The following is a 27,082-nucleotide window of genomic DNA, read 5'->3' as shown; positions in this document are numbered from 1 at the left end:
TATTCATGTGGAAAGCAATGGGCAACATTGCCTTCTTCTGCTGCATTTGCGCACTCAACAGCGCGAACATCCATAATGTATTTGCTGGTGTGCTGTGAGCTGAAAGGAAATGTTGGAACTCAACACTGTACTAAGGCTTGGATTCTGTCCGCCAAGATTGTAACACGGAAATACCATCTCATTCAACACGAAAATATGAGACAATGGAACGTCTCTCCTGCACTTTCTACACTGCAGCTAATTATCACCGTCTATATATTGGTAGTGAACTTTGCGATAATATAATCTGCAATTAACTCTGCATTAGTTACTTTATTCACCTGCACGACTGAAACACTGTTTATTGGTCTTAAAAACCATACTCTGTTAATGATATATTCACGTGGCAACTTTTAAGTACAATACTCGGAACACATCGAACAACGTCCACCTCGTGTCAGTATCCACGATCAGAGTTACACTTCTACACTGTCCAAACTGCCCGATCTGAGTGACGCTCTCCAGAGCTTGGGGTACCAAGGAAGCGTAGGTAATGCCGTTGCAACTATGGGATTCCCGCTTGTCTACAAGCCACCAATCAGAATGCTTGCCATTTATAATGACACAATATCAATTGTAACATATCAATAAAACACAGTTCAAATAATATCAAATCTCTTCCTATAATTTTTATGCCGAATCCTGATTATATTTCACTTATACACCTGTGGAAATCCGCCAAATAACAGAATTTATCTTAAGCAACCGTACACGGTGGTCAACCTGGGATTATGACTTCGCGCGATGTAGACTCCATATTTGCCACATCCTCACGTTCTCATTGGCTGAATATTTCGCTTGGTTAGCACTTTGTACACGTGCCGAGATGTGCCAACTCCTAGTGACGCTAAGCCATTCTCACGGTCCCGATGAAGTATTGTGCAATATCTAGCGACTTGATGGCTCCATAAACTTCTGGTCTCAGCTATCCTGCGATTCCTTACTTTACCATATATGACTGCAATTCATATCAGTAAAATTTACATATGATGTCAAATAATAATCCGAGTATCTCTTATGGGCCGGCAGGATACGGCTCAGTATATTAAACATAGTACAGTAATTGAAGGTTTTACAAGGGTTAGGTTAGGTGTAAGATAGTATACATACAACACTTAGGAATGATCAAAACTTCAAAATCCATGCCAGATTATTGTGTTTATACTATATTTATTTGCTTATCATAACAGGAGTAAGGTATTCCAATTTGTTTGCCAGAAAGATGTAAACTTTGAGATAAATTCCTAGGTCTGTTTGACATGAGAATTCCAAACTTTTTTCTAGAGATCTACCTTTGGTACTAATTGTGGTGACTGTAGCTCTAATATTTATGCACAATTTGCTGAGAAGCACATCATTTTAGAAAAAATCCGCGCAAAAATCTGCAGAATCCATATGATTGTATTTATTTACTTTACATTTTATGACCTACATTGGAACACTCTAGCTAGTTACCAAGGGCACCCATGCCTTGGAGGGGGGTGCAAGGGGAGGCCGCGGTCCCCCTCTAGCTAATACCAGTATAAATGGTCCGATATTGGACATTATAAATTTACTCATTCGGAACAAATATTTGAGATTCCCTTTGGGAATCAACATCTATATCACACCCTCTAGCTCTCGGGGAAAGTAAAACATCGAATGTAGTCAGGTGTTTTTCTTTTAAGAAAATGATTTAAAAGTTGGTATTACGTAGAAGTATGCCGGCCCCGTGGTGTAGGGGTAGCGTGCCTGCCTCTAACCCAGAGACCCTGGTTCGATTCCCGGCCAGGTCAGGGATTTTTACCTGGACCTGAGGGGCTGGTTCGAGGTCCACTCAGCCTACATGATTAGAATTGAGGAGCTATCTCACAGTGAGATAGTGGCCCCAGTCTAGAAAGCCAAGAGTAACAGCCAAGAGGATTTGTCATGCTGACCACATGACACCTCGTAATCTGCAGGCCTTCAAGCTGAGGAGCGGTCGCTTGGTAGGCCAAGGCCCTTCAATGGCTGTATTGCCTTGGGGGGGGAATTACGTATAAGTGGTAGTACTGCTCCCCACCAAAAGGCAGGGGACACCGTGGGTGTTTTTCTACCGCCATTTATCTTCCAAAATTTTAAAAATACTACATGCCCCCAGGTCTAAGAACCCCCTACAAACTGTCATATGGGCATCCATTCCAGTTACCATATGCAAAGGATGTTTTAATTTCCTGTCAGCCCAAAATTTCTTTATTCTGAGAGATGGTACCTTCCTCTCTTCAGTTGAAAACATTGAAAACACCCTCCCATTAGACCTTGGTCTGTAGCCTGGCATGTGTGTGTGTCTTCAAGTATCTTGATTTTGTCTGTTTTGTTTTTTAAGATCATTTATTGTTATTTCTAGTTTTTAATATCATCCATAATTCCTATAATACATTCATTCTTGGTCTTGCTATTCCATAATTTTTCAATTATTGTTCTGCTTATTCTGGTGTCAGCTGTTCTGAAAAAAAAGTCCAAAGAATTATACAGCCCCAGCACTTGAATTTATAAATACCACTTCTGTAGCCAATCCCATATGGCTTCCTCAGAGTACTGACTAGGAAGTCACAATAATTCGAATTACAGGACACAAATCATGGTATGATCTAGAGAGCAATATATATCCTAGTAGCAGCAAATCAACTGGAGCAGACAGAACTCTCAGACGGAAATTATGATATTTTATAAGCATTTTGCAGTAGGACCCTGCTACATAAGCCATTGTGATTTTAATCATCTCGACTTTTAACCCTGTTTAACCCTAGAATTTTAGGGTATGTAAAAATTATATGCCTCTCATGAATAAGTGCATCCCTACTACTCCACTGTCATCATTATCACTTGTTCAGCTGGAAGTGCATTCAATCGGTTGTGAAGTAGATAGGACCCCGAATCGCATCTGTACTCCCATCAGTCTGTTTCTACTAATCGCCCACTGGAGCTAAGCACATAAATGAGACATACTTTACCAATACCTGTAAATTTCTGCACGTCTGTTTGACATATGGATCCTTTCTGGACTCTCATCATACGGTGGCACGTGTTTAATGGGCTAGAGCACATCAAATTTGGAGGTCTGGTCCAAAGCATTGTCCACTGATGAAGTGCAAATTGGTTTACATCTGTGCAAATATGAACGGCAAGAGGGGAAATTACAGTGAATCAGTCTCAGTAGGAAGTTACCAAGAGCTTGGAGCAGTATCATGTTCGGCTGCTGCACACCACTGTTTCACATTCAAGTGTATGAACACAACAGCAGAGATGATAACGCTCGTCTCCTTCATGCAGTAGCTGGAAGGATATGAGATCCTGAAAGTGAACTAGCCAGCATAGATCACACATGGACCTTTCTTAACCCTCAAATGGTTAAACGATGATTTATCGCCCTTTTCATACATTTAAATCTAAGAATTTCATTTTTGTCCGTATTGAACTGAGAATGGAAGATAGGAAACTTAAAAGGGTCCACCTTTTCAATACAAAAATGTTATAGTTTATTTACAACATATATTTACACTTGGAACTAGTTTCGACGCTGTTTGGCGTCATCTTCAGCCAAAATGTGGGAAATAGGCTAGCATGTAGACATTTATATTACACAAGGCATTACATTAAACAATACACATCTTACGAGGAGATAAAAACAGGGACGAATGTAGAAACAAATGAATCATTGAGAAAGCAAAAGTTATAAATATTAAAAATAACCTTAACCACACATCTTGCAGTGCGAAAATATTCGCCTTGAATGATTCCTGAATATAAAATGCACACGCACACATTTCTGAAGAGCCAGCAGGCAGGAAAAAGTAAAGTGAAACCTTAAGAGTTCTTCTGAGAAGAGTTCATCATTTTTTTTTTTTTTGTTTTTTGTTTTATATGTTCCGACTAACTAATGAAGTCTCCCTTGAGTTCCTGATAAACTTACACAACAGGAAATTCTCCTTCACTCTCAACAATACCTGTAAACACCAACGGTAAATTGCATTTTAAATATTGTGCAGAGACGTGAAAGCATGATCTTGAACATGATATAACTACTTCATTTAACCCAATTTTTTTAAACAAGGTGTTACATTAAACAAATACTGGCACAGTCAACCTCCAAACTCTCAGAAAACGTATTCCTTAATACCAATTTTATATTCTTGTCAAGCTAAATACCGGACCTGTGAAGATTACAAGATCATTTTGTGCATCTACAGAATGGTGGTGTTAATGAAGCTATGTAATATAGAGAGAGACTTTCAAAAGGTGGTTAAATGAAGAAGTTATATCATGTTCAAGATCATGTTTTCACGTCTCTGCACAGTATTTAAAATACAATTTACCGTTGGTCTTTATAGCTATTGTTGAGAGTGAAGGAGAATTTCCTGTTGTGTATGTTTATCAGGAACTCAAGGGAGACTTCATTAGTTAGTCGGAACATAGAAAAAATGATGAACTCTTCTCAAAAGAACTCTTAAGGTTTCACCTTACTTTTTCCTGCCTGCTGGCTCTTCAGAAGTGTGTGCGCGTGCGTTTTGTATTCAGGAATCATTCAAGGCAAATATTTTCGCACTGCAAGATGTGTGGTTAAGGTTATTTTTAATATGTATAACTTTTGCTTTATCAACGATTCATTTGTTTCTATATTCGTCCCTGTTTCTATCTCCTTGTGAGATGTGTATAGTTTAATGTAACACCTTGTTTAAAAAAATTGGGTTAAATGAAGAAGTTATATCATGTTCAAGATCATGCTTTCACGTCTCTGCACAATATTTAAAATGCAATTTACCGTTGGTCTTTATAGCTATTGTTGAGAGTGAAGGAGAATTTCCTGTTGTGTATGTTTATCAGGAACTCAAGGGAGACTTCATTAGTTAGTCGGAACATATAAAACAAAAAAAAAAAAACAAAAAAAAAAATGATGAACTCTTCTCAGAAGAACTCTTAAGGTTTCACTTTACTTTTTCCTGCCTGCTGGCTCTTCAGAAATGTGTGCGTGTGCGTTTTATATTCAGGAATCATTCAAGGCGAATATTTTCGCACTGCAAGATGTGTGGTTAAGGTTATTTTTAATATTTATAACTTTTGCTTTCTCAATGATTCATTTGTTTCTACATTCGTCCCTGTTTTTATCTCCTCGTAAGATGTGTATTGTTTAATGTAATGCCTTGTGTAATATAAATGTCTACATGCTAGCCTATTTCCCACATTTTGGCTGAAGATGACGCCAAACAGCGTCGAAACTAGTTCCAAGTGTAAATATATGTTGTAAATAAACTATAACATTTTTTGTATTGAAAAGGTGGACCCTTTTAAGTTTCCTATCTTCCCTTTTCATACATGTCGTCGTGGTCAAGCAAAGAGCAGGAAGAAAACCGGTCTTCCTTTTAACAACTGCATGCCATGCAGAAGATGGATTGGTACGAAGTAAGAGAGGGTTAGAGACAGTGAAACCTCTGCTTATCAATCACTATAACCAGGATATGTGAGGTGTAGATGTCAGTGACAAGTGCGTTTATCATACAACTTGCAACAGAAATACACACAAGTACTGGAAGAAAATCTTTTGCAATTTGATTGATCTCACACTGTTCAATGCTTTTGTTCTGTACAGCTTGAACACTGACAAGCCAACAACAAGAAGAGATTTCATTATTAGTATTGTTGAATGTCTATCAACTTCAACTGACCATATTCCTCCACAAATCGCAGGCCCTCCTGGAGATGGAGGCCTTGCACACAAGCTTGACAAACTTTCTGGAAAGCTGGAACGTTTATGCATAATCTGTGGACCTACAAAAAAAGGGGAAGGACCCGGTATTGGTGCTGTTCACAGGGAGTGTTCCCACAATTTACAGCACTTTTGGAGACCTGCAAGGGGAGGAAGAAAAAGGAGAACACAGTCTAGTTCTGGTAGCTCCTCTGAGGCGTTCTAGTGCTTGTGTATATATGTGTGTATATCTTTATTTGTGTATATATCATCTAAAGTGTTTATGTTTTCTTGAAGTGCATGAAATTATGAACAATATTGTGATTTGATGTTCTTGCATAAGTCAAGTATTTTAGTGTCTGGTATGGGTGCAAACATTTTGACAATAATATTTTGAAACACTTTTCTGGAAACTGAGAATGGCTGTAAATATATAATGAAAGGTGCGAAACAAAAATATTTTTATATCAATAGCCTATGATATTAGGATTTAATAAAATGTATTAAAATGCATGCTTTTCTTTTAAAACCTATTTTTAAGAATTTTTTACTGAAAGTATACAAAAATCCTGAAAATTGTCTGACCATAACAGTCATATAAATGGACCATTTGAGGGTTAAAAGAGCAATTTCCTACCATCAACACCCACCATTAACGATTCATGCCCTGCAAAATGAATGTAACTGTTCACCTCACGAAATGCTGAGCCTGCTCCATTTAATGCCTCAGAGACTCAGTGACCACATCTTTAATTTGTGACTTTTTAACTGATGAGGTTCTTCAATTTGTTTGGTTTAGTCACATGCTGAGGGCTTTTCTTTCCATACTGAGTCCACTGTTACCAAGAAATGTACAGTATTGACTATCCTGAGTTTAAACCTCAACACAAAAGAATCTGGTATATGCTTTTTGGGGATGTCCAGAGACATGTTCAGCTCACCTTATGGCGGACATGGGCGACGTGCACATTTGGATGTGCGATGATCTGGCTCTGCCTCCTGTCCCAGCTTGCGACTGATCCAGAGCCATCTCCCCCTTGCCTTCTATAGCCACTTGGCTCGACGCGTGTAGGAGGAGACAGCACTGGCGCAGCCGCGCTGGGGCAAGAGGCTATAGAGCCGTGGAACCCCTGAAGAGTGGTTCCACCCATGCTGTCTTTATTTAATTTGTACAGTAGAAAGACAATAGAGGTTATACATAAATAATACCCATAGAGTAAAGGCAACAATGAACAAAACAATGAAGGCACTAATACACACAGCTTCACTTAAGGCACTTTGCGTTGTCCTGCCAGCTTCCGGGGACTGCGTTGACTCGGAGGACGTCCCGCGCTGGGCGGGGCCGGCGTTTGGGAAGCCGTTGAAGCGGTGAAGCTCGCTCGCTAAGTGTCGGTGATGGAATCGGGCTCTGCCGGGCCCGGGGGAAAGGGTCCGGTGGTGGAGCAATGGTCACCTTGTCTACTGTTGAGGTGCTGCTGGTGCTGCCCCTTGTCCTCTTCCGCCCCGTCCACCGCGGCCCCTCCCCCTTGTTGTCGGGGCGCGACTGACCGGTAACCTCAGAAGAGGTTGGAACTGGAAGCCCTGTGGCAAGAGTGCCACTTCGTCTCCTGTACCTTGGTCGAGTTGTATAGCTGCTTGCCATCCACAGGAGAGTGCAATGTATAGCAGGTTGGCTCTGTTGAATGTGTATTTGCATTATGCGTGATCGAGGTTGTCCCAAGCTGAGAGGAGCCACAAAGTGGTGGTGGCGTCGTGGTGGTCCCGGCCAGCTGGTATCCCCAGCAAAAGACCTTCCAGAGCGGTGGCAATCTGGAAGACTCTGTAGTCCGACGGCACTTCCAGTCCCTTCGGGTAGTTGTGTGGGTGTAAGCTCCGAAAATTCAGGTCCCCAGCTTCGGACGCCCCTCCGCCATCGTCGGATGCTCAATTGTCGGCTAAAAAATGCAGGGTGAGCATATTCATATTCACTACTAGTTGGTTGACTATAGCAGAAAGTTGTTCCCGTGTCTGCAGGGGTTGGGGCTGGCGTTGTGGTTGAACTGCTGGAGGTTGCTCTGGCTGTTGCTGCTGTTGTGGTTGTGGCTGCTGTTGAGGTTGGTCTGCCATGTTGGGTTGTCGCCTGATCAGGATTGGTGTTACTAGAAGTTGCGATGGCGAGGCGGTGGAGGCTTGCTGTCTGGCTGTGTCTCTGGATAACTGTCACTTTTTAATAACCTTGTAGGATAATGTAGTCTGTCGAGATTGACCGGCTGACATTCTCCGATGATCCGGTGCTGAGACTGGTGCGTGGGAGTGCTTGACGTTCCGCACCTCTGTTAGTTAGCTCTGCCTCCTGTCCCAGCTTGCGACTCCCAATCCGATGGGCATATGATCACTCCATATGAACATTGCAGTCTAGTGCCACCACCTCTTCTTCCACCAGTGGGACTTGTTCAGGCTATAGATTCTATAGATCATGGCCACCAGGTGGACTATACATGCTGCTCAACCAGAAGAGGAACAACATTAAGGAAGGTATTAAATTTTTTAATTTGACATTTGTCCAGCTCCATGGCTAAATTGTTTGCATGCTGGCCTTTGGTCACAGGGGTCCCAAGTTCAATTCCCAGCAGAGTCAGCAATTTTGACTATCATTGGTGAATTCCGCTGGCACGGGGGCTGTTGTCTTCATCATAATTTTATCTCGTCACGACGTGCAGGCCGCCCCTGTCCTTCACTTCCAAAGACCTGCACCACGCGCCCTCAGACACTCCCAGCACTAAAAGCCATATGACATATGTGTACCAGTTAAAGATTGTGGAATGGATATTTGATAATATCATTCTTAGTTATTTTCGATTTTATATTTATCTTGAAGATGAGCTGATTATTTTTACGGTTTTCTTTGTAACAGGTTTAGCTGATGAAGATGAAGAAAGAATGGGCAAAAGACTCAGCAGCATAGACACTGCACGTGATGTCTTGAAGCAGATGCTTGTGAAACTTGAGGCTATTGATGAAGGTATTCGTTTTTAAATTTTTTTATAATTTTCATGATTTGCTGATCTGTTCCATGGGCAACGAACAAACCTAGTGTGTAATAACATGTCACAAAATACTGTAGGTTTGTCAGTCATATCATTCAATCATCATCAATGATCTGCATTTAGGGTGGTCGCCCAGGTGTCAGATTCCCTATCATGTGATTATCTAACCTTTCCTTAATTTTTTTTTTTTTAAGTTGGGAATTTATCAAACATTTCCTGCGATAAATTATTGCAGTCTCATACTCCTCATCTTATAGATGAATATTTGCCTCAATTTGTCGTCCTGAATTCCAACTCGATTTATATTATGATGTTTCCTTATTCATCGGCTAAGGTCACCCCACTGATTGCTAAAAAAATACCTCAATCGAGTATCTCTGAAGTCTTCTGAGCGCAATGTTTGCAGCATTTTTGTTATACTACTCCTTTGTTGGAAATTACCCAGAACAAATCTGTTGGACTCCAGTAGCCTCCATGTTCTATCAGTTATCTTCCCAGCATATCCAATTTATGACAGGAAGGCTTTGGTCATTTTGTCTCCCACAAACAACCTGGTTGGAGTAAACACCATATATAGGCCAACGAAGAAAATCCAGGAATTACTAAAGTCTGCTAAAGACAAGCACCACATTTTCCACGGGAAGTGTCTAGGAGATCCCGCGCAGTTGTGGCTAAGAATACACGGGAACTACAAAACCTAGAATCGCCGCACGACTGACACTGGTTAGGATAAGCAGAAAGGTCATCAGTCGCTGAACACTCTCTGCTAGCAAGCCACGACATCCAGTACAACAACACTAAGGGAAGCCATCAAAATACTGAAGCACACCAATAGCTTGAACAGTAAGGAGGTACAAGAACGAGTCAACAAAGCCTGGTTTCCAATCCTAAAAACCTTAAATCGCGGAGTACACAGTGGCCGTGGCAGGCCAGATCAGTCTCTGCCAAAGTGGTTAAACCAATGCTGGGTTCAACATGGCTTCAATCATTGGAAAAAAAAAGAAGCCAATCAGTGTCTGCCCCCAACAATAGCGGACTGTATTGATTTCGAATTGTGACACCACTCCATTCCACTGAGAGCTTTGTAGCCTCCAAAGTCATTTGGAACTCTTGGAGATGCCAAAAGCAATATTCGCTGAAACATCATATGCTCTTCAACCACGGCCTACAAGACTGGAAAATACAGACTTTCTTTATAATGCCAGCCATGAAAGCCTCAGCTGCTTTATAAGGTCTTATCCTAGTCTTCTGTGCTCATTCATCACCTTCTGTAACATATGGAACTTGTCAGAAATGTTACCGTTCCTGTTGTTCTCCTTTGTGGCTGCCATAACTTTGTAAATTACTTCTCCAACTTTACTTGATATATCTGTTGCAGAAAACATACCGTACTCATAATGTATTTTCACATCTGATTTTGGCAGCATGAAAGATAACTGCATCTTCTTGTTAATTTCTCCCTTGAAAGTAGGTATTAAATTTCTATTTTACAACTTTTCTGGCACTTATTTCAATCAATCATCAATGATCTGCATTTAGGGCTGTTGCTCAGGTGACAGATTCCCTATCAGTTGTTCATCCAGCTTTCTCCTAATCATTTTCAAAGAACTTAGAAATGTATCAAACGTTTCTGTTGATAATTTATTCCAATCCCTTACTCCTCATCCTATAAATGAATATTTGCCCCAATCCCTCTTGAATTTCAGATTTATCTTCATATTATGATCTTTCCTACTTTTAAAAGCTCCACTCAAGCTTATTCTTCCTTACCATCTCTCCACTGACAGCTCAAAACATACCACATATCATAGGTTGTGATTTTCATTTCCCTGTTGACGTATAACTAATATAATAGGATTTGAGGAATGTTCCACCATTCAACATAATGTATAACATTGGAAATTTATTAAGCGAAGACCGGTTTTGACTCCCATGGAGTCATCATCAGTTCTTGCTGAATAATTCAATCAAAGGGAATCTGATAACAAACATCATGAGAATTGCCTAAATACGTATCAGTAGGTTGACATACAATATACTGACAAAATTATATACACATTGACAATATTGCCTAAATACAATCAGTAGGTTGACATAAAACATATTGACAAAATTATATACACAATGAGATGAAATGCTTGGCACTTGAAGAAAGTTCTTGGATCTTGGATAAAAATACTGCCATGTGTTTGTAGAACATAGAACAGACTTGTCGGCATTGTTTCAATCAACTTGAAATCATATGAGCTAGTTGAAATAAAACACATTTGAATGAAAAATATGACAAATATAGAAATTGCTTTGCTCCAGTGCTTTTGTACAATGTGGATCAAACTTGTCGGTCTTGTGGAGAGCTGATGTTAAAATTAGCTGAGGGGTTGGAGTAACATCCTTCATTATGGGACATCTGCTTTTGAAGTTGAAAATGTCGTCTACTATTGTTGCTGATATAAGAATTGATGATGGTATGGCCTGGTTTATGGTACCGTATCGTTAAAGGTGGATGTTCCCTTGTTCCCGCTCATGGTGACCTGCTGTTAGGAGAGTAGGATGCACTCTGTTCAACTGTGTTTGTGTGTTTGGTGCTCCAAGGGAGTCAAAACCGGTCTTCTCTTAATAAATTTGAAATATTTTACATTGTGTTGAATGGTGGAACATCCCTCAAATCCTAATTACATTACATACCATATAGTCTAGTATCTCGTCTCCTTACTCCCAGGTCTTCCCTGTCGAAAGATTTCAACATTTTAGTAACACTACTCCTTTGTCAGATATCACCCAGAAGGAATCATGCTGCTTTCCTTTGAATTTTTTCCAGTTCTTGTATCAAGTTGTCCTGGTGAGGTCCCATACACTGGAGCTATACTCTAACTAGGGTCTTACCAGAGACTTATATGCCCTCTCCTTTACATCCTTATTACAACCTCTAATTATTCTCAGAACCATATGAAGAGATCTTTAACCTTTCTTAACTACTTTGTTAATATGATTACCCCAATGAAGATCATTCCTTATATTAACACCTAGGTGCTTGAGGTGCCATCAGCACAGTACTTGAAATTGAGAGTACTTTTCATCCCAGTTCCATTCATACCACTGTCTGCTGTCCATCTCACAACATTGTCTAGGCCCCCCTGCAGTCGCTCACAATCCTGCTACTCATTTCCTACTTTTCTTCTTCTTGTTCTTCTTCTTCTTCGTCTATGAACACATAGGATCACTTTAGTCAATCCACCGTTCAGGTCTCTTTGAAGGGATTGTTCAAGCTTTGCGGTCCTCCCAGTACTTCTTCAGATGCTCCAATCTTCGTGCCCATTCCTCGAATGAAAATACGCATTTGTTGGTTTGTTTCATTTCCTTCAGATCCTCTCTTACTTCTCTGATCCATTTATATCTTGTTGTGGTATTTTTTGAGACAAGATTGTGTTGTACTAGTTGTTTCAGAAGTCTCGAATCCTGCATCCTCATATGTCCAAAGAATCCCAGTCTCCTCTTACGCGTGGTATCTGTAATGGGTTCTAGCTCCTTGTACACAACTTTGTTAGGTATTATCCACCAATGTCTATCTTTCTAGTATTCGTTGTTGATCCAAGTTCTACCAATCCTCTTTGCAATTTTCTGAAGTCTGCCAGTCTTTGATTGTTTATTCAGGTAAAAGAGTGTTTCTACAATGGCCTGCTACAGAGACAGAATGTGCCTCTTGTCATGATGAGCAGGCATTGCTGATTTCATCCTTTTGTATCAGCAATACAGTCTAAACCTATTAAAATATATATCTTTAAACAAATATGGGGTTTATGACAAAATCCCTTCAAAATTCAAGAATTATCCCATAAAAATATGTTTGCAATGCTCGTTTATTTCAGAAACCAGTTAAGTGGAATTTTTTTCCAGTTTTTTTACAGCATAGATAATAAGCAAAAAATATTTTTCCTTACATAGAAATTAAGAGATATAATACTTTCAAGCTAAAATATTAAAACCCCTACCATAACATTTTGTCTGATGCTAGACAGTTTTTATCATTTTCCCAAAAATGACAGACTTGGCGCTTGACTGGTTTCTGAAATAATCGATTGAATTAAAGTACAGCCCCAGCATTTGCCTGGTGTGAAAATGGGAAACCACGGAAAACCATTTTCAGGGCTGCCGACAGTGGGGTGGTGGTGATTATTGTTTTAAGAGGAAGTGCAACTAGGCAACCATCCTCTATTAACACTAATCAGAGAAAAAAAAAATTGAAGGGATCCGACACTTCGAAAAATGAAGATATTGGTCAAAGAAAGACAAGGGCAATGAAGGGCATGAAAATGAAAGACTCCCTAGCTCTCGCAAACCTAATAGCGTTGGGGTCGGAAGAAAACAAGAGTAGACCAAGGGAGGTTGGATAGGATAGATGAACGTGAGGAGCCTGGCACAAGTAAGTGGAAGCAATGCCAGGATTCAGCTAAGGGCCCCATGGTAGCCAGCCCACGCTCCAAAGTACAGAGCCCCTGGGCCCCCTATTAGTCGTCTCTTACAACAGGCAGGGGATACCGTGGGTGTTATTTTATCTCCCGAATACTGGATACTGGCCGCACTTAAGCGACTGCAGCTATCGAGCTCGGTTCATCTCCTTTCAGAAGATCGGCTACCATCATAGAGATTCTTGCTTTGGATGTTGCTAAGTAGTGGAACAGTTGAACCAAGTTTTCAAATTATCAGTCCAAGGAATGCGCCTTCTTCCTGGTCTTCTTTTGCCTTGTATCTTCCCTTGAATAACCAGCTGCAGTAGACGATATTCTCTTCTCTCATCTATCCTATCTGACCACATTTGATCAACTCTTGTTCTTTTCTGACCAAGACGGTATTACGAAAGGAAGCCTATGGAATCTTTCATTTTCACGCCCTCCATGGCCCTTGTCTTTCCTTTGCCGATACCTTCATTTTTTGAAGTGTCGGATCCCTTCCATTTTTTCTCTCTGATTAGAGTTATATAGGGGATGGTTGCCTAGTTGTACTTCCTCTTAAAAATATAATTGTGACATAAAGCCCCTAGCAAAAACAAACAAACAATAATCACCACCACCACCACCGCACTGCAACTGAAAAACGGTTGTATTCTTGTAACTGTTTCATTCAACAATGGTTGTGTTCCCGAAATGGTCGCGTTCTATCTGTCCCAGCTGTAATGGGTATTACAAACAGTGACACATGCACGGAGCCTCAAGGAGGGTTGTAATGCAGAAACAGGGGAGGTCCGCCTGCAAGCCTCGTATCGAGAGCAAGGGAAGCAGTGCAGCGGTGAGTTTCCATGCACACTAGTAACAAACGTAGATTTAAACCCATATCCAGAGGCGATTCTAGTCCTGGCGGGGGGGGAGCTCAGTTTTAGTGAAATAATGATTTTAAAATTCCTTGATTAATGAAGAAATTTATAATTTACAGATATAACTCATTTGAAATAAACATGTTAATGGTTGAGCTAATGTTGCCCATTGTATTTTCACAAACATGGTTACTTTTCTTTTGAATTCCATTACCAAGACTTTCAATTCCAAACAGCCCCCACCTCCTTTTTAAGTTTATTTTTAATTTTTTGCTAGTTGATTTGCATCACATCGACACAGATAGGTCTTATGGCGATGATGGGACAGGGAAGGGCTAGGAGTGTGAAGGAAGCGGCTGTGGCCTTAATTAAGGTACAGCCGTGCGCGTACCTGTGAGCTTGCATCCGGGAGATAGTAGGTTCGAATCCCACTATCAGCAGCCCTGAAAATGGTTTTCCGTGGTTTCCCATTTTCACACCAGGCAAATGCTGGGGCTGTACCTTAATTAAGGCTATGGCCGCTTCCTTCCAACTCCTAGGCCTTTCCTATCCCATTGTCGCCATAAGACCTATCTGTGTCGGCGCGACTTGAAGCCCCCAGCAAAAAAAATTAAGGTACAGCCCCGGCATTTGCCTGGTGTGAAAATGGGAAACCATGGACAACCATCTTCAGGGCTGCCGACAGTGGGGTTCGAACCTACTATCTCCCGAATACTGGATACTGGCCGCACTTAAGCGACTGCAGCTATCGAGCTCGGTTTTTAAGTATCTAGAACCGCCACTGCCCATATTGTAATAGCTACAACTGAAAGAGGAACAACATATATTTATAGCCATTTATTCTTATTCTACTAAATCTTAAAATAGTTTTATAAATGTACACACACAGAGATAATACGGAAACATTAGTAGCAACTACTATTCATTATTCGGATTCTCAACCATTACTGCATCTCTTTCTGTAACGTTATGCCATTTAGCCATTATTTTAGAGAGATATGTTGTAGCTTATTCGAAATGACGATTCACCTCCGACCTACGATTACCAATAAGAATAAGTTAACTGTCTTAATCAAAATCGAAACCGACTTTCAACCTATCAGGTTGTGTTATGTACATTTAGTACATGTTGAAGAGATGTTAAGTACAGAACAAAAATGACCAACCAGACACCAGTCGGATCCAAACCCACAACCTCCCAATTTCGCGTCAGTTGCTCTACCAATTGAGCTATGGTGGCCTAGGCCATTTTTTTTCTGTTGGAAAGGATCTGAGCTACAGGTCTGGTACTATTACCATCTCGCTGTAGGTTGCGTTTAAGTTGCCCATTGAGGGCAAGTCAATGAATATTGAATTTTCACGACCACATTATAATCGAAACCGACTTTCAACCTATTATTATTATTTATAAATTTCATCTTCCGTATTGACAGATTCAAAGTATAGATAAGAAATGTGTTTTTCCACCATTCAATACACAATTTATTTTAATAGATTAAACTAGTACCGGTTTCGGCTCTTTAACGGCCATCATCAGCTAGTACAAGATTTGTTTTAGCCATTAGACAATTCACAAGTTGTTATTGTATTAGGCATCCGGATGTCTAATGGGGGATGGAAATGTATACAATAGCATATAATTAAAATATCAGTAGTCAGGGTAAAAAGTTACAAATTAGAACATGAGTATGTAAAACATATTAAAACACACAGGCCACAATATATAACATTTAAAAAGTTTCAACACATTAAAATAGTACGTATAGGTAGACACTTGTTAAAATTTTCAATTCATGCTACATAGATTCCATTCTTCTGTCCTCTGTGCAGTTCCTTTGCTTCTAAATTATGTTGATTTTAGCTGCGTAAGGTAATCTTCGAGAACATTCTGAAACTGGTGTACGTCTTATTGATATGGGCCTTTGTCATGAAGAAATTTTGTTGTGTTATATATCCCAACTTGAGATATACTATGGCAAGTTTCAATATAGCAAACAGCAGGTCTCGAGCTTGTATTTAGAAGTAGTTGGTGGCAACACCTCTCTCATCTATGTTTCTTGTTGTAGTCTGTAAAGATAAGGTGATATAAGTATACCGGTAGTGTGTGTATGAAGGAATGTCTAGTGTGTGTATGGAAAGAGTACTTACTATAGTTGTTGTAGAAGTCTTGTGCCGATGTGTTTGAAGGCTTGTTGTGTTCTACTGCGAGTGCGTCTGGGGCTCATATTAGCTGTGGAGGGGAATGTAGGTGGAGGGGAAGAAGGAGTGGCCGTTGGAGAAGTAGGGGCGGGGTCAGGCTTGTGATTCGTTGGTTTGTTAGAGCGTGTGTTCACTATTTTGAGGTAATCATTCTTTAATGTCGGAATGGCTTTGTCAAAAATGATGCTGGTTTTTTCAGTAACATCATTAATGTTATGATTGGGGTTGGCGTATTGGTCTAAAGAAATGTAGAAATCTTCGGTTATGTTGAGCAGGGGGCCCTTGGAGTTTATATTTAGTATCGTCATGTCGTTATTGATATTTGTGAAACTATGCTTGGATTCTTCTACATGTTGACCTATTGATGAGAAATGGTTATGTTTTACTGCATTTATATGTTCATTGTAGCGGATGGTGAAGTTTCTGCCTGTACGTCCTATGTAACTTATGTCACAGTTGTTACATTTGATACGGTAGACACCTGATTGGTTGTATTTATTGTTATTATTGACTGTTTTAGTGTTATGTGTAATGTTGGTACTATTGTGTGTGGTTTTGAATGCTGTTTTTATGTTGTGCTTCTTGAAAATATTAGTTATAGTATATATGTGGGTGTTGTTAAAGGTAAATAGGGCATAGTCTTTTTTGGGTTTGGCTGTTTTTGCTAATTTAGTTTTAGGTTGTGATTTTATTTTGTGAATGATTTTGTTGACCATTTCTTTGCTGTATCCGTTATGTTTAGCTATCTCGTGGATTAACTTCAATTCATTGTTTTGGTCTTCTGTTGTCATTGGGATGTTAAAGGCTCTATAAATCATACTATAATAGGCTGCTCTTTTTTGTGTATTGGGATGGAGTCATTTTTTATGGTATTTGAGGTGTGTGGGGGTTTCCTGTAGATCTTGTAAGATAAGTGGTTGTCGTGTCTGGTTATTGTTAAGTCTAGGTAATTTAGTGTACAGTTATTTTCGGTTTCTTTGGTGAATTTAATTTGGGGATCTAGAGTGTTAAGCTTGTCTAGTATAGTTTGTGCGTCAGTGGATCTATAATCTAAAACTACGAAGACATCGTCAACAAATCTGCACCAAAAATGTATATTATCTATTTCTTTGATTGACGTGTGTTCTAAGTTATCTATATATATTTCTGCTAATATTCCGGAGGCAGGAGACCCCATAGGTAGGCCTTGTTGCTGATAAATGGTATCGTGGAATCTGAAATAGTTATTGTTTATGGCGAATTCAAGTAAGTTTATGAATTCGTTTATTTCTAAGGTGCTCAAGTTGCTATTGTTTTTTAGGTTAGATTCTATTATTTTGATTGTTTGTTTAACAGGAATGTTAGGGTACATATTTATTATGTCAAATGAAGCAAGGGTATGGTGTTGTTTGATCTTTAGCTCTTTGGTTCTGTTGCAGAAATCTATTGAGTTTAGTATTGTTTTGTTTGCTAAAAAATTATAGTGCTTTTTAAAAAAATTTGGATGAATTGTGATAATTTGTAGGTTGGACTGGCTCTATAGTTTATAATTGGTCTCATAGGTATGTCTTCTTTATGTATTTTTGGGTAGGTTTTCGCAGTCGGTTATTGGGGGTTCATTGTTATGAGTTTAGCAGATTCAGTTTCGGTGAGAAGAAAGTGTGTGTTTTTAAGTAAGATTTTTAAATTCCTTTGTATGTTGTTGGTTGGATCTCGGCGTTTAATAGAAAAAGTATTGTCTTGGAAACATTTTTTAGTCTTTGTTATGTATTCATTTTTATCCATAATGACCGTAGTGTTGCCTTTGTCGGCCTTTGTTACTAGTAGATTGTTCTGTTTTATTTTATTTTTAAGTTTGTTTAAGTTCGATCTATTGGTGGTATTCATGTTTGGGTTATTATTGTGGATGCTATTGATGTATTGCGGGATTTTTCTACTGATTTCATGTCTTACTTCGTCTCGTATATCATATGGGATCTTTTGTAAAGCAAGTTCTGTTTCGGTAATGGTAGTTATAATATTCTGTTAGGATGATGCATTACCCCAGTTGTGTTTGGGTCCCCTGTTCAATATATCCGTTTCTACGTCGTCAAATACAGTTTGCGTAAGATTTTTTATAGGCGGATGGAATTTATGTTGGGAATCCTTGTTAGGAAGAGAGGGATCTTTGTTTTGGATTATGGTTAGTGGCTTTGGTTTATTTTGTTGCCACTAACCATAATCCAAAACAAAGATCCCTTTTTCTATTAAACGCCGAGATCCAACCAACAACATACAAAGGAATTTAAAAATCTTACTTAAAAACACACACTTTCTTCTCACCGAAACTGAATCTGCTAAACTCATAACAATGAACCCCCAATTACCGACTGCGAAAGCCTACCCAAAAATACATAAAGAAGACGTACCTATGAGACCAATTATAAACTACAGAGCCAGTCCAACCTACAAATTATCGCAATTCATCCAATTTTTTAAAAAAAAAGCACTATACATTTTTAGCAAACAAAACAATACTAAACTCAATAGATTTCTGCAACAGAACCAAAGAGCTAAAGATCGAACAACACCATACCCTTGCTTCATTTGACATAATAAATATGTACCCTAACATTCCTGTTAAACAAACAATCAAAATAATAGAATTTAACCTAAAAAACAATAGCAACTTGAGCACCTTAGAAATAAACAAATTCATAAACTTACTTGAATTCACCATAAACAATAACTATTTCAGATTTCACGATACCATTTATCAGCAACAAGGCCTACCTATGGGATCTCCTGCCTCCGGAATATTAGCAGAAATATATATAGATAACTTAGAACACACGTCAATCAAAGAAATAGATAATATACATTTTTGGTGCAGATTTGTTGACGATGTCTTCGTAGTTTTAGATAATAGATCCACTGACGCACAAACTATACTAGACAAGCATAACGCTCTAGATCCCCAAATTAAATTCACCAAAGAAACCGAAAATAACCGTACACTAAATTACCTAGACTTAACATTAACCAGACACGGCAACCACTTATCTTACAAGATCTACAGGAAACCCGCACACACCTCAAATACCATAAAAAATGACTCCATTCATCCCAATACACAAAAAAGAGCAGCCTATTATAGTATGATTTATAGAGCCTTTAACATCCCAATGACAACAGAAGACCAAAACAATGAATTGAAGTTAATCCACGAGATAGCTAAACATAACGGATACAGCAAAGAAATGGTCAACAAAATCATTCACAAAATAAAATCACAACCTAAAACTAAATTAGCAAAAACAGCCAAACCCAAAAAAGACTATACCCTATTTACCTTTAACAACACCCACATATATACTATAACTAATATTTTCAAGAAGCACAACATAAAAACAGCATTCAAAACCACACACAATAGTACCAACATTATACATAACACTAAAACAGTCAATAATAACAATAAATACAACCAATCAGGTGTCTACCGTATCAAATGTAACAACTGTGACATAAGTTACATAGGACGTACAGGCAGAAACTTCACCATCCGCTACAATGAACATATAAATGCAGTAAAACATAACCATTTCTCATCAATAGGTCAACATGTAGAAGAATCCAAGCATAGTTTCACAAATATCAATAACGACATGACGATACTAAATATAAACTCCAAGGGCCCCCTGCTCAACATAACCGAAGATTTCTACATTTCTTTAGACCAATACGCCAACCCCAATCATAACATTAATGATGTTACTGAAAAAACCAGCATCATTTTTGACAAAGCCATTCCGACATTAAAGAATGATTACCTCAAAATAGTGAACACACGCTCTAACAAACCAACGAATCACAAGCCTGACCCCGCCCCTACTTTTCCAACGGCCACTCCTTCTTCCCCTCCACCTACATTCCCCTCCACAGCTAATATGAGCCCCAGACGCACTCGCAGTAGAACACAACAAGCCTTCAAACACATCGGCACAAGACTTCTACAACAACTATAGTAAGTACTCTTTCCATACACACACTAGGCATTCCTTCATACACACACTACCGGCATACTTATATCACCTTATCTTTACAGACTACAACAACAAACGTAGACGAGAGAGGTGTTGCCACCAACTACTTCTAAATACAAGCTCGAGACCTGCTGTTTGCTATATTGAAACTTGCCATAGTATATCACAAGTTGGGATATATAACACAACAAAATTTCTTCATGACAAAGGCCCATATCAATAAGACGTTCACCAGTTTCAGAATGTTCTCGAAGATTACCTTACGCAGCTAAAATCAACATAATTTAGAAGCAAAGGAACTGCACAGAGGACAGAAGAATGGAATCTATGTAGCATGAATTGAAAATTTTAACAAGTGTCTACCTATACGTACCATTTTAATGTGTTGAAACTTTTTAAATGTTATATATTGTGGCCTGTGTGTTTTAATATATTTTACATACTCATGTTCTAATTTGTAACTTTTTACCCTGACTACTGATATTTTAATTATATGCTATTGTATACATTTCCATCCCCCAATATACATCCGGATGCCTAATACAATAACAACTTGTGAATTGTCTAATGGCTAAAACAAATCTTGTACTAGCTGATGATGGCCGTTAAAGAGCCGAAACCGGTACTAGTTTAATCTATTAAAATAAATTGTGTATTGAATGGTGGAAAAACACATTTCTTATCTATACTTTCAACCTATTAGGTCGTGTTATGTACATTTAGTACGTGTTGAAGAGATGTTAAGTACAGAACAAAAATGGCCAACCAGACACCAGTGGGATCCGAACCCACAACCTTGGTTTCGGTTGCGAAATCCCTTAAACAAGCTACTTTTTACAGTTTAATTTACAGAGCTTTAAAAATCCCACTATCACCTAAGAGTCTAAAAACAGAAATTCATTATATTAAAAACTTAGCAAAATTCAACAGTTTTAGAATAGAAATAATCAACTGAATAATTAATAAAATCAAATATAAACTAACAACAAACCTCATCCCTGATAAACACAAAAAATCTAAATTCGCCACTTTTACTTACAATAATCCAGGCATCTACCAAGCAACAAACCCTCTAAAAAAACAAAACATTAACATTGCCTTTCAGATGACAAACACCAACCGCAGCCTGGTTTTTAATCACAATACACTCAACATAAACAATAGTATTTACTCAAACTCAGGCATATACAGGCTCAAATGCACGCAATGTGAAAAATCATACATTGGGCAAACAGGCCGGAGCTTCCTTACTAGATACCAGGAGCACTATAATGCCAATAGACATAACAAATTTTCAGCCATGAGTTCTCATATGAAAGATACAGGTCATCATTTCACAACTATCGAACAGGACCTTACAATCATCAAAATAGTAGGCAAAGAAAAATTAATGGACGAATTAGAAAACATTTACATATATCTGGATCAACATTACAACAAAGACCTAAATCTCAATGATCCCGTCGAAATAAAAAATCCCTCATACGAGACTTTACCCAATTTATTACAATCTTTAAATCCAAATTTAAATAAAATCCTTAAAAATCTTAAACTAACTTCCAATAAAGATCCAAACTTCCCTTTAAAGGTAACTCCCTCCGTCTCCACCCCTGCTAATCTTCCACAGCCAACAGCGCGTAAGCTCGACTCTCTGCCCACCTCCTCTTCTCCCTTACACCCCTCTCCCTAAATTCCACATCTTCAACAGCCAATAGCACGCAAGCTCAATGCCCCGCTCATTTCCTTTCCTCCATCACACCCCCCTCCCTCAGTTCCACACAGATACAACACATGACATTCAAATCTTACTCGTTCCGAGACCATACAGACAACCTGTTCATACTACAAAAATCGAGAACATAAGTAATTGAATACATATCATTTCGCCTAATTTAACCGTTTTTACCTCTAAACTGCATATCTTTTCATTCTCTTTTCATTACTGATTCTTCACCATATATCCTTCAATAGTTAATCTATATTCAAAACTCCAACCAACAACAAGTAAGAATGTTCCCATTTAACTATCAGTCTACGAGTTAACAAAGATCTATACGGCAACATTCAATTATGAACTCTTTATCACTCCTTCAACAAAATTACGGAGACCGCGAATCCACTTCGTAAATAACGAGATTAATGGATTAGTGGATCCAACTTTATAATCTACATAGCGCCATACTACAGTTTAATATTACAAGTTTTCAACAAGAAAGTTTCAGTGTCATCTTAAGTGGCCACTAAAGTCCATTAACCTTCTCTTCAACATGTAAATCAAGATGCTTCCGCCGAATTTCACTCGAACTTTCATACGGCAACTTTAGCCATGGACCTTCTTGTTATTATGTTTTTAAAGCCTAGTTTGTCTATTTTATAAAATTAATTTAAAATTACTAGTGTAATATCATACCAAATTCAACCTTTTCTTTGCAAACATTTTAAATGAAGTTACAATTGTAAATTATTATTTAAGAACTCATAACAATTTCTCACATTGTACAGTACTCATTCCAATCTTATATTCTCATTTTTATATTTTTACCATGACAATCAGGATCCTGATTTTTATCTTCGAGTATGAGTGTAAAAAGGCTGAGGATGCCCTTTTAAAGAGCGAAACATGTCCCTTTAAATTTTAGTTTAATAGGATATAAGTCCTAACTTTTGAAATCCAATTATATTGATTAGGTTGATCCTAATAAATTTTGATAATATCTTAAACTAATGACTATAGTGTTCGTTACATATGAACTGATAATAATTAGGAGCCATGCTTTTCTCGTTTAATGTTGGAGTCGTCAGTCTTCGCGGATTCTGCTTCTCCACACACTGCGTGCTGCATGATATTAGGTCTTTCCTTAAAACGCCGAATACAGAAGAATATACGATTTCACTTGAACTTAGCAACTATGAAACACACTATAGACACACCAAAGAGAGTGAAAGTGTGGAAAGCTACCCCTGCACGTTCTGGAAGACACGTTCTATCATGATGCAGAGAAATTTTGAATTTAAATTACTCCATAAAATACTACTTTTTAAAAATGTAAAGACAGTTAATAATTAAAAGTATGAGCAGTTTTCTGCTTAAATATGACATATGGGGACAGTTTTATTCCACCTGCGATTACATAAAATATAACTGTACACCCAACATCAAAAACTAGGTTAGCCAGGAGTATGTTGCCAATCTTGACGCAAATAAAAAAACCACCCAAATTTCATGCCTCAATTTGTTTTAAAAAAATATGCAGGGATTCATCGTCATCATCCTAAAACATCTCCAGTTTCCCAGGTGTGGTATATGAGCCTCCTCCATCTCATTCTGTCCTTGTGCCATTCCTCCTCCACCAACTTGTCCCAATCATGACCTCTCAGCAGTACATCATTCTTAACTAAATCTATCCATTTCCTTCCCACGGGTCGTCTTCCTTCTACTTTTCTGTCAAATTCCTTCCTTGCAGTTCTATTAACTGGCATCCTCTTCATTTGACCAAACCACTTCAGTCTTGATATCTGAATCTTATTGAGGAGAGAATCATCTATTCGCACTTCTTCTCTAATTTCCTCATTCCTAATCTTGTCTTTCCTGGTTTTCTGAATCATAGTGCGTAGGAATTTCATTGCAGCTGCCTGGAGTTTGGAATTATCTCTACTGGTCAGTGTTGTGGTTTCGAGATTGTATGTAAGAATGGTATATAATAGGACTTGTACAATGTCATTTTTGTTTTCATAGGTATTTGCTCATCCCACAGCAGGTGTCTTACCTGGTAGTAAAATTGTGTTGCCTTATTGATTCGATTGTTCACCTCATGTTTTGCTAGGTTGTCATTTGATAGAACGCTACCCAAGTATTTGAAAACTGGAACGCTGTCCAGTTGGGCTTCATTTTTTTTTTTTTGCTAGGGGCTTTACGTCGCACCGACACAGATAGGTCTTATGGCGACGATGGGATAGGAAAGGCCTAGGAGTTGGAAGGAAGCGGCCGTGGCCTTAATTAAGGTACAGCCTCAGCATTTGCCTGGTGTGAAAATGGGAAACCACGGAAAACCATTTTCAGGGCTGCCGATAGTGGGATTCGAACCTACTATCTCCCGGATGCAAGCTCACAGCCGCACGCCTCTACACGCACGGCCAACTTGCCCGGTGGGCTTCATTTAACATGACTACTGGTTCTACTCCTTCCCCATACACTTTCATCACCACCGTCTTGGTCTTACTGATGTTTAACCCAAATTTCTTAAACTCTTCATTCCAGCTTTGCATTCTCTTTCCCAATTCCTCTTCTGCGTCACTCCAGATCGCAATATCATCTGCAAATGTGAAGGCTTTGATATCTCCATGTTCTTTCCTTTCAATAGATTTCATTACTACTTCCATCACAATAATAAATAGAAGAGGTGACAATGAGCTGCCCTGCTGCACTCCTCTCTTTGTTTCAAACCAGTCTGACAAACCACGTCCTACTTCAATACAACTTCTATTCCCACTATACAACATTTTCACTTTGTCTGTGAGGCTGTCTCGCACTTGAAGTTCTTTCATTCATTGCCAAATTCTTTCCCTTAGTACACTGTCGTAGGCTTTCTCAGTGTCCAAAAAATATTAGAAATAAAGTTCTTCTCCCAGTATTTTTCCATTAGCATCCTAATTGCAAATATAAGGTCTGTAGTTGACCATCCTGGTCTGAAACCATACTGCTTATCTTCCAAAATTGGTTGAACAATATCTCTGATTCTGGTCTCTATTATTTTTTCCAATATTTTCAGGACTTGAGACAGTAGTGTAATACCACGATAATTTTTGTCGGTTTCCTTTCTTGAACAGAGGTACAATGATGCCCATCTTCCAGTCCTCAGGAATAGTATTTTCCTCCCATATCTTGTTGAGCAGTCTGTAGATCCATTGGATTCCTGGAATTCCTCGACTTGGCTCTCCTCTATCCGTTATGTTTTCTGTATCTCTATTCAGCAACTTTTTGAAATAGATCTTGAATTCCTGTTTAATTTCTCCCTCTTCTTGTGCCAGAGTTCCATCATCATGTTCTATTGCTTTTATGATCCCTTCGTTTAGTGAAAAACATGCGAAGGAATCATGCGGGGAATATTTGTGTAAATACGGTGTTGTAAATATTAATTTTTGCTGATGTAGTCATATGCTCAGTAAACAGCCTAACACTACTAGAATCAATTAGTCATCAATGATCTGCATTTAGGACGGTTGCCGTATCAGTTGTTTACCTCATCTTTACATTTATTTATGATTGTTTACCTAGATTTTCCGTACATATTTTCAATGCACTCAGAAATTTACCAACTAACTAGCAAATGTCACTTTATCTAGGAAGGATTAGTGTATCGACCTTCCTTACACTTGTATGCCCCTTCTTAACCTCCTCAATATACTAAGCGAATCTACACATAGAACTTCACAGTGTAAAGTAACTATTGTGGAATTAATTAATGCCGAATGTACGGTTGAATCAGTCAAAAAATGACCAAGCACTGAACACTTACCCTACAATTTTGCTGACCAATAATCAGTTCTGTGCCCTCCTACAGAGTATTTCAGTGATAATAATCTCTGCTCCCTTAAACCACTGAGCACTGTACATTCTCTGGGAGAAGAATACCATGTAGTGTCTTCTACAGAATGTGCACCTCATAAAGAACTAGTAATAAATTCATAATATCTTTGTGGGCAATCAAGGTTCTTCAACGGTACTAACTCCGTAATGGATAACTAACTTGTCACACGTAAGTATGCATGCATATAGGCTTGCTCCATGTGGATGTAGCATGAACAAAAGTCAATGGTAGTAACACATCTCCAAGCGTCTCTCAGTTAACGCAACCTGGTTGATAACAGGAGCCTGTGGAATGCCTCTTAAGCAGCTGATACAAAAATTAGCATCTCTTGTGTTCATCCACATTGATGAATTACAATCTTCAGCCTATACTTCCCGATTGTGTGCCAGGTTTCCAAGCCACTTGTTGCAACACTTTCAACCAACTTCAAATGTCTGTACCTATATAGTCACTGTTTGCCATGTTGCACAATCTTGACTAATCTACACCACTACACCATGTGTACAGACTCTTACCCAAACAGAAATATATACAAAATAAAGTGATGTACGTGTTCAGTATTCCCTGACTAAAAATTCTTCTTATAATATTATATTCTTACAGCTTAATTTACCAAACTCACATGATTTTCACTACTTTGTATTACAAATTATTTATGAAAATTTCCTAACCTAAAATTGGGGATCATCATTTACACACATTTCCTGACCTAAAATCAGTAGGTCGTACTTGTATCGGTTACTAAGTTGGTCTATTAGGAGGTTGGGAATCTAGCGTTAGGGGCCTATGAGCTGATGGATCACTGTTTCACAACACACGACGCTGACGTTCCACTCGACCAAGGCAATGGTGCATGTTTCACAGGTTTACATTGCCGTGATTTGTATGTTGTTTTGTCACTAAACAAGATACATTATAAATCGGTGTCATCATCTTTTCCATTTCATGTTTCCAGCACTGAAACACTTCCCGGTTCGGGTTGTGAATCAAGGATGTCCATCGATGCCTGTCTCTCCACCACTCTTCTCCATTTTTAAGTACATGTTGTGGTTTTCCTCCCCTCTTCTCTATGCACTCCCACACTGAATCTGTCCACCTTTTCCGGGGTCTTCCTCGTGGTCACTTTACTGTTAACTTCTCTGAAAAAGCTTGTTTTGGCACACTCTCTTCTCCCATTCTCATCATACGCCCATACCACTTAAGCTTTGTTGCTTCTG

This window comes from Anabrus simplex, chromosome 5 (assembly GCF_040414725.1).
Source record: "Anabrus simplex isolate iqAnaSimp1 chromosome 5, ASM4041472v1, whole genome shotgun sequence".
Classification (NCBI taxonomy): Eukaryota; Metazoa; Arthropoda; class Insecta; order Orthoptera; family Tettigoniidae; genus Anabrus; species Anabrus simplex.
Note: the sequence above shows the minus strand (reverse complement) of the source record.